The sequence below is a fragment of the Triticum urartu genome, chromosome 5 (genome assembly GCF_003073215.2).
Source record: "Triticum urartu cultivar G1812 chromosome 5, Tu2.1, whole genome shotgun sequence".
Taxonomy (NCBI): Eukaryota; Viridiplantae; Streptophyta; class Magnoliopsida; order Poales; family Poaceae; genus Triticum; species Triticum urartu.
The window spans coordinates 246844816-246854878 of NC_053026.1; positions in this window are offsets into that span (position 1 = coordinate 246844816).

Consider the following 10063-nt stretch of genomic DNA (forward strand, 5'->3'; position numbering starts at 1 on the left):
TGTGTGTTCTTGCTCCAATGTTCATCCTTCTCCAAGCTAGGCCCTTCATTTGTAAGAAAAACAAATGTATCCAATTTAGGCAGCATCATAATCTCATGAACATTAGAATCATTACCAAGAAACGAAAGTACTTGGTAATTTAATTGGCGTGCGCGAGCTCTAGTAATTGGTCCGTATATGTAACAGTAGGGGCTGTGGGTGTAACAATGGTATTGATGTCCTCATCAAGGAGCCATCGGGCCTAAAAGCAACGACATAGAGGAACTCTCAATGAAAGCACCAATGTCGGTGTCAAAACCGGCGGATCTCGGGTAGGGGGTCCCGAACTGTGCGTCTAGGCCGGATGGTAACAGGAGGCAGGGAACACGATGTTTTACCCAGGTTCGGGCCCTCTTGATGGAGGTAAAACCCTACGTCCTGCTTGATTAATATTGATGATATGGGTAGTACAAGAGTAGATCTACCACGAGATCAAGGAGGCTAAACCCTAGAAGCTAGCCTATGGTATGATTGTTGTATATGGAGTTTATTGCCTACGGACTACAACCCTCCGGTTTATATAGACACCGGATAGGGTTAGGGTTACACAGAGTCGGTTACAATGGTAGGAGATCTTGAATATCTGCATCGCCAAGCTTGCCTTCCACGCCAAGGAAAGTCCCATCCGGACACGGGAAGAAGTCTTCAATCTTGTATCTTCATAGTCCAGGAGTCTAGCTGAAGGCATAATCAGGCTACCCGAACACCCCCTAATCCAGGACTCCCTCAACCGTGAAGGCTTCTTCCTGTGCGGTACCCCAAACAAAAGGCACATCCTTCTTTCTAAGCGCATTGAGAGGTGCAGCAATGGTGCTGAAATCTCTCACAAAATGCCTATAGAATCCAGCGAGGCTAAGAAAACTCCTCACTTGTGTGACCATTTTGGGGTGCGGACAACTCTCAATAGCTTCAATCTTGGCTTTATCAACTTCAATTGCCTATGGAGTAACAACATAGCCAAGTAAAGATACTCGATCGGTGCAAAAGGTGCACTTCCCAAGGTTACCAAACAAACATGCATCACGTAGAGCAATAAAACCAGCATGTAAATGTTCCAAATGTTCCTCTAAAGATTTTCTATAAATCAGTATATCATCAAAATAGACTACCGCAAATCGTCCAATGAAAGCACTAAAACTTCGTTCATTAATCTCATGAAAGTACTAGGTGCATTAGTTAACCCAAAAGGCATGACTAACCACTCATATAAACCAAACTTAGTTTCAAATGTCGTTTTCCATTCATCTACCAATTTCATACGAATTTGATGGTATCCACTATGCAAATCAACTTTGGAGAATATTGTAGAGCCACTCAATTCACCAAGCATATGATCTAGCCTAGGAGTAGGATGACGATAATGAATAGTAATATTATTAATGCCTCTACAATCAACACACATACGCGATGTACCATCCTTTTTTGACACTAGAATAATAGGAACAACACAAGGACTAAGGGATTCGCCTATATAACCTTTGTTGAGAAGCTCCTGGACTTGACGCATAATCTCCTTCATATCCTCTAGATTGGTACGGTGCACGGTTCGGTAGCAAAGCACCGGGAATTAAGTCAATCTCAGGCTCAATCCCTCAAATAGGTAGTAATCCCGGTGGCACGTCTTGTGGAAAGACGTCAGCGAACTCCTGCAAAATGTTAGTAACAGCAGGAGGCAAAGAGGAAGGCAGGTCCTTTAATGAAAATAATGCCTCTTTGCACACAAAAGCATAGCAAACAGATTTGCTGAAATCTAGATCGTCAATATTAGATTTGGTGGCAAGTAAACATGCACTTTTCAATTTAATTTTAGAAGCAACACTAGATGGCTTATTATTAGGCTTCATTTGTTGCTCAAATTCTTTTTCCACAATCTGATTTGCACTCTTGTTTTGCTCCTGTTTTTCTTTATTAGCTCTAAGAATATCATCTTTGAAAATGGAATCAGGAGTCATAGGAAGCAAAGTAATATGTTTATCCTTATGAACAAGAGTATACTGATCGTTTCTACCATGGTGTACAGAATTTTTATCAAATTGCCATGGTCTACCAAGTAATAAGGAACATGCTTGCATGGGTACCACATCACAATCAACATAATCATCCTATGTAGAGATACTAGAATGCACACGAACAATACGTGTTACCTTAACCTTGTCACTGTTACTGAACCATTGGATATAATAAGGATGTGGATGTGGTCTTGTGGTGAGAGATAGCTTCTCCACCATCTCCATGCTAGCCAAGTTGTTGCAGCTCCCTCCATCTATGATGACGCGAACAGAACGTTCTTTCACAACTCCCTTTGTACGGAACAAATTATGCCTCCGATTTTGCTCAGCTTGTGTGACCTGCACACTCAAAACACGTTGAGCAACTAAACATTCATATCTGTCAGTATCTTCCGGAGCCATGTATTACGTCTCATGTTCAAAATCATGTCCACCGTGTTCTTCACGTGTAATAAGAGCCAAAGTCTCCTCATCATAGTCAGTAACGAACTCATACCCACCATCCTCAGTAGAAATCATCACACGCTGAGATTTGCATTCTCTCGCAAAATGTCCTCTCCCTTATAATGACGATAAATAATATCACTTGTGTGCCCTATTGATGCCATGGAAGAAGAAGAACTCTGTGCAGGCCTGATAGGTGTGCTCTTGGCAGATAATGGTGGTTGTGCCTGCTTCCTTGTATCATGGCTGGAGGTAACAGTTGATGGAGGTGTTGGTGTAGTAGAATGTGTGGAAGTAGAGGATGCACGTGGTGTCCATGATGAAGGTCGACCTGTAGAAATGTTAGTCCATGCCAATGCCTTTCGATCCTTGTAGGATCGAAAGTATGTCTAGAGGGGGGTGATTAGACTACTTGACCAAATAAAAATCTAGCCTTTTCCCAATTTTATGTTTTGGCAGATTTTAGCAATTTAGCATAAGTCAAGCAATCAACCTACACATGCAAGTCTAAGAGTATGGCAGCGGAATGTAAAACATTGCATATGAAGGTAAAGGGAGGAGATTGGAGGGAGCAAATGCAATGTAGACACGGAGATTGTTGGCATGGTTCCGATAGGTGGTGCTATTGTACATCCACATTGATGGAGACTTCAACCCATGAAGGGTAATGGTTGCGCGAGTCCACGGAGGGATCCACCCACGAAGGGCCACGAAGACGCAACCTTGTATATCCCACCATGGCCATCGCCCACGAAGCACTTGCCTCACTAGGGTAGATCTTCACAAAGTAGGCGATCTCCTTGCCCTTACAAACTCCTTGGTTCAACTCCACAATCTTGTCGGAGGCTCCCAAGTGACACCTAACCAATCTAGGAGACACCACTCTCCAAAAGGTAATAGATGGTGTGTTGATGATGAACTCCATGCTCTTGTGCTTCAAATAATAGTCTCCCCAACACTCAACTCTCTCTCACAGATTTGGATTTGGTGGAAAGATGGTTTGAGTGGAAAGCAACTTGGGGAAGGCTAGAGATCAAGATTCTTGTGGTTGTAATGGAATATCTTGGTCTCAACACATGAGTAGGTGGTTCTCGCTCAGAAAATGTATGTTGGAAGTGTAGGCACGTTATGATGGCTCTCCTTTCTAATGAAGGAAGGGTGGAGGGGTATATATAGCCTCCACACAAAATCTAACTGTTACACACAAATCACCAAACCCGGTGGGACCGAATCATGAAACTCCGTCAGACCGATTTAGTTCAAAATGTGAACGTTAGGATTTTTGGTGGGACCGACATGTCAACTCGGTGGGACCAATTTCATTAGGGTTAGGGCATAATGTAATCTCGGTGAGACCGGTCACCTAAACTTAGTAGGACCGATTCCTGTAATAGGTAAACAGAGAGTTGGTCAGGCAAACTCGGTGGGACCGATTCGCTCATTTCGGTGAGACCGAAATGTTACGAAAGGGAAACAGAGAGTTCACATTGCGAACTCAGTGGGACCAGTCGCTCATCTCGGTTGGACCAAAACATTATAAAGGGAAACAGAGAGTTTATAATCCCATCTCGGTGAGACCGAGATCCCTATCGGTGAAACCGAAGTGACTAGGGTTTCTGGCAGTGGCTATGTCAAGTGAACTCGGTGGCGCCAAATAGATCAAATCGGTAGGGCCTAGTTTGACTTTTGGTTTAGGACATATGTGGATATGAGAAAGTGGTTGTGGTCTTTTGGAGCATATCACTAAGCATTTTGAGCAAGCTAGCCATTAAGAAACACCTCATCCCCTTTTAATAGTATTGGCTTTTCCTATGGACTCAATGTGATCTTGGATAACTAAAATGAAAATGTAGAGTCTTGAGCTTGAGCCAATATGTATCCTTAGCATTTTGAGGGCTTCACATTCCTAATCCATGCCAGCCAATCATTGAACTTTCTGAAATGATCATCTTGAAATAGCATTAGTTCAATGAGCTATATGTTGTTAGGAATTACCAAAACCACCCAGGGATAGTTGCACTTTAAATCTCCCCCATTTAGGTAATTGATGACAACATATAGATCAAAGCTTCGACAAATGATAATAAGATTGAAATACATCGTCGCTTTGAGAAGTATGTGATAAGCAAGAGCTCCCCCTAAATTTGTGCATTATTTAAAATTTGCTTTTTAATGCAAATGCACAATCGATTAGGAGCATGGGTCACTATTCCATGTCACATACATCTTGGTGGAGCGCTCAAAATGATAGGAATTAAAACATGCACTCATCACCAAGCAAAGTGAATGATAATATATGAGATATAAAAGATAATATCATCCAAGCACAAGCATTAAGGTAGGATATGAACAAACACATGATCATACAAGTATCTCACACATAGACATAAAGTATCAAACGAGCGCACACAAAAGTATCAACCAAATAGCAAGTAAGACAAAGAAGCAAAGCACTCTCTCTCGAAGCCTAAGATCTATACACTTCTCCCCCTTTGGCAACAAGTTAGCAAAAAGTTTGAAAAGGCATAGTGTTATGCGTCTCTCTAGGCTTGATCATCCGGAGGTGGTGTAGAAAAGGACTCCAAGGACGAAGGCATCAGTAGATGTTGTTAGAGCTGGTGGAGTGGCAACTGGAGGTGGCACTGAAGCTGTTGCTGCTGGTGTTGAAGTAGTTGCTCTAGTGTCAGGCACAGGCACTGCAGCAGACCACTGACCTCTAGGCACTCTCTGAAAAGCATCTGTAGTGACCTGCCCTTTCCTCTCCTCTGCTTCCTCCTAGAGCTGCTCAACAGCTGACTGCATCTCTATTACTTTAAGATCAAGATCATAAAATTTGGTCTCTATGATCCAATCCAAGCTCTCCTGATTCTTGTTCAGGGTGGCCAAGCCCTTCTCAATCCTCGAAGTTGCTTGAATTAGATATGCAAGCTGATCTTGTTTTGACTTCAGAAAAACTTGAGATGCCTCCTCAACACTTGGCATCTTTGCAGCCTTCTCAGCCTTTGCCTTTGCTCTCTTCTCTTGTGCTTGCACTGATGTGGGATCATCCTCATTCATCACAACTGTGTTATCTTCAAATTCTGGTCTCAAAGGTAAATGCTACTTGTCCAACAAATAAGTGCATGTGCCCATCTTGGAGTTGATGAGCACCTGAATGTGTGGAGCATACCCACAAGATCTCTTTTGATCAGCAGATGTCCTCTTGATTGTCTCAACAATCAGACTCATGACCTTGAATTTCTGAGGAACATCAAATATCTGCAACAAGTTGATTGAATGTCCTCTGATCATCTTGTGATCTCCAGATTTGGGCAACAAAGTATGCCTCAAGATTGTGTTGATTGTAGCTAGACCAGACAACAAGTAATGTACAGATCCAAGCTTATGTGTTTCCAAAGCTTTGTCGGGGATCTCTTTGTACATGTTGGCCATAGAGTTGTGGTATTTCTTCTTCTTAGCATAGACATCCAAGTCATCTTCATGCTCTTCAGGGGCATTTATCAACTTGGCCCACTCATCAACATTTGACTGGTACCTTGTACCCTCAGACATCCATACAATCCTACCATCTGGATAAAAATGAGCAATGGAGTAGAATTGCATCATGAGTTCATCATTCCATTTTGTCAGCTCTTGACTCACAAACTTGTCAACACCACATGATCTGAAGCTCTCATGTACACCTGGAAAATAGTCTTCATTCTCATCAATGTAATCCCAATCAACCCACTTCATGTCACAAACTATAGGCTTCTTGTCCAGTAGAATGGTTTCATAGAAATCTTGTTGTTCTTTGGTGTGGAACCTGTAGTCCACAATAGTCTTCCTCCTCACAGCATATGGATCAGACTGTCTCCAAAGTCTCAGACCTGCATCCTTCCTGATGCTCATACCCTCTGCCACTGGATGACTATCATTGTGATCTAGAAACTTTGGTTTAAATTTCCTGAGCACTTGGGCTTCAGCATATTCTTCCATTTCAGGCACTGGGGCCTTGTTCTTCTCTTCACCTGGAATGTTCCTACTGCTTCTCTTGGGCTTAGAAGTCTTTTGAGCTTGAGCAGCAGCTTTGGGGGCAGTCTTGGGCTTTGAAGTAGCAACCCCTGACTTAATAGTATCCCCCATAAGCTTTTGGGACTTGGGTGCTGGTGCAGCATCCTCTTTCTCTTCTTCTTCAGCTGGATCTCTCATTATAGAGGATCTACCAATGACTCCGGCAGTGGTCTTCTTGACCCTCCCTTTCCTTTTCTTACTCTCTACAGCAGTCTCTTCAGTTGTCTTAGAAGTTTCAGCAGTTGAGACCCTGGCCTTTAAGGTTGGCACCCTCTTGGCAGGGGCCTTCTTATGCGATCCAGGCTTTGTTGTAGCAGCAGTACCATATTCCTTCTACAACACTTTCTTCTTGGAGCATACTTCCTCCTCAGTGGCCACATAGTCCTCATCCTCAGAATCTGAGATGTTCTTCTTCCTTGATCTAGTGGCTGCCTTGGGAAAATTGCTTGGACTGATCCTACTGCCCTCATCATAGCTGCTTGAGGGACTAGTGCTCTCACTCATGTGCACTTGCTCTTCTGATTTGTTCTGGCTATCACTCTGGTCAGACATTCTGGCAAGCAAACTAACAACATACCCTGTGAATAGATATAGATGAGGTAGAGTGGATGAGCATCACAAAGTGCAGAGTTTTTGCAAAACAGATGAGTCAAAAACTTGGTTTTAGTTCTCCATAGAAAGAATTTCAGGGCTACCGATTTGTTAAACTCGGTGACACCGAAGCAGCTTTTGGAGTCTAAACTAGTCAACTCGGTCAGACCGAGTCACAGTTCAGTGGCTCCGAGATTGCTAGGGTTTCATAGAGAGTCGAACTCGGTCGCACCGATTTGGAACTTTCGGTCACACCGAAAAGTGCAAGTGCAATGGCCTAAGCCAAATCGGTGAGACCAATTTCTAAAACTCTGTCGGTCTGAGATGAGTTCGACGAAAACCTAACCCTAAATTTTCGAATCAAACCTAATCTAAGGAACGTTTTCTCTGGATAGATTGATTTCATACGTGATAAAGAACATGGCATTGCATTGTGCTAAGAATTGGAGTAAGGAATTAGCACAAATGATCGAACTCATACCCTAGTTAGGCGGTGAGTTCGCTACGGCGGCAGCAGAGGGGTTGAATCCCGTTGACGGTGATGGAAACCAACGGCGGGAGGTCGCTAGCGATGAGAAGATGATTCGGACACCCGAGATGGCAGAGCAGGACATGCACGGGCTCAGGAGTTTTGAAGAAATTTCCAAAATCTCACTCGTGGATTTATATATCCTGACCCTGTCGGTGTGACCGAGTGAAACAACTCGGTGGCACCGAGATTTAGAATCGCAAGCGGTTACTGCAACTCGGTGTGACCGAAAAGTTCAAATTGGTTGCACCAAGATTTAAAACCTAGATCAACTCAGTTAACTCGGTGTGACCGAAGTGGATGGATCAGTCAGACCGAAATGCACAGAGAGGTTTTGGAAGTTTAAGTCTATGACGAATCGGGGACTCTGTGTGCTCCTCACACAGAGTGGTTCGAATCTGATTTGATCAAACTTTGTGATGTAGCATGAATAGAGTTTTAGACAAGAAAAGCATAGATAGCTAGAGGAAGTTCTTAGGCATTCTTGTCCATCCATTTGGCAACAGAGAAAAAGCCAAACAATCAAAGAAACAAATGGATGTCCTCGAATGAGTAAAATATGCAATCAACATGCTCACACAATAAAATGGCAAATGAAATATGTGACAAAGCATGCACAAACACTCTAGCATCTATCAAGCAATTAGCGATGACTAGGTCATCTATATATGAGTATATTGACTTAGGAGTGAAATGAGAACACTTGATCATAGGTCATACTCATCGTTTATGCACAAGTGGGGTTACCACTTTTACATAAGGCATTGTTGTGTTCACACCATTAGAGTTGCTTTAGCTCAATTGATTAGAGTAAAGCTCCCCCTAGATGTGATATCCCCCCCTAAGAGGGATGAACTAACCTTGGGTTTTGTTGATGATGACTTCATGTAGATGTTGAAGATGTGGATGCTCAGTGCTGATGTAGATCATTCGGAGCAATCCATTGGAGTGAGTTGCACTTTCAATACCTACACGGGTTAGTCCCATGAGGAACAAACAACGATATCCATAGACATAGAGTGATGTACACACAAGATTATGTCCACGGAAGCATTAGGTTACCTTGTCCCTTGTCTTACCAACAAGAGGGTTTGTGACTCCTTGAACTAGTGCAAGTTGTGGAAGTTGTTTGCACTTGTCCTCGCCAAAATAATATGAGTAAAGTATGTTGGCGGAGTCACCCTCAAGAACTCTGTAGTCCTTATTCTTTGGGATCCACATCATCTTGATGGGAATCCTTGGAGTTGTAGTCGTACTTGATGAAGTAGAACTTGAGTAGTCTTGGGAACCCACTTGACCAAGGCCTTAGGAGCTTCTTCAAATGCATCAATCTCCTTTTGAAGCTTGCCCTTGCCATTTTGCTTGTGGTCTTGTGGTGGAAGATCATCTTGAGCTTGTGTCCATGGAAAGAAGTAGGATCATACTTCTCTTGTTGAGGAACAAACTTCGTCTTGGGGTATTGATCTTCATCCCAATCAACTCCATTGGCATTGAACTTTCGTTCAAAACCAATACCTTGATTCTTCCGGTGCCTTCCTTGGTTGCATACAATTTCCTCAAATTGCTTACTCCCGGCAAGGCTCTTGTAAACACCTTTCTCTATAATTCCCTTCAATAAGATATTTTCTTGCTCAAGTGTAACTTGGCTAAGAGAATCATTAGTGGAATCAAGAGAACTACTATAAGTAACAATATTGGATTTATCATGATTGTTGTTGTTACTACTAGAAGAAGAATCTTTCTTACTCTTGTTGCTAGATTTAACTTGTGGCATATAAGTAGACAAGATTAAACACTTGGCAATGTAAGAAGAACTTTTCTTGCGAAGATCATCATTGATTGCTTTTAAGAACCCATGCTCTTGCTCAAGGTTGAGCTTTTCAAAGTGTAACTTCTCATGAGTCTTTAAAAGTTCTCGATTATCTTCCAAGGTAGTTTCATGAGATAACTTAAGAGTGTTTAGTTCTTTAGTTAGACGCTCAATCTCCTTCTTATCATCATCATTTGTTTTATCTTGATTAGCATGATTAATAGCAATTTCATCATAGTTATCATCACTAGAATAGTCAACAAGTAAATCATCATCACCTAGCAAGTCATCTTCATCAGGGTGTGATACCTTTGGGCCTTTAGCCATGAAGCATCTCCCAATTTCTTCATTTGGTGAGTCAAATATGTTGCAGGAGTTGGTTGACACAAGTGCTAGACCAGCAACACCTTCATCTTGAGTATATTCGGAGTCGGAGTGATAACTTCTTTCGGAGTGATAGTCAGAGTCAGAGCCGGATACCTGTTCACCAACATGAGATTGATGTCTTCATTTTGTGTAGCTCCTTGATGACTTGTCCTTCCTTTCTGAATCCTTTCTTCTCCGAGAGGTTCTTCATTCATAACGATC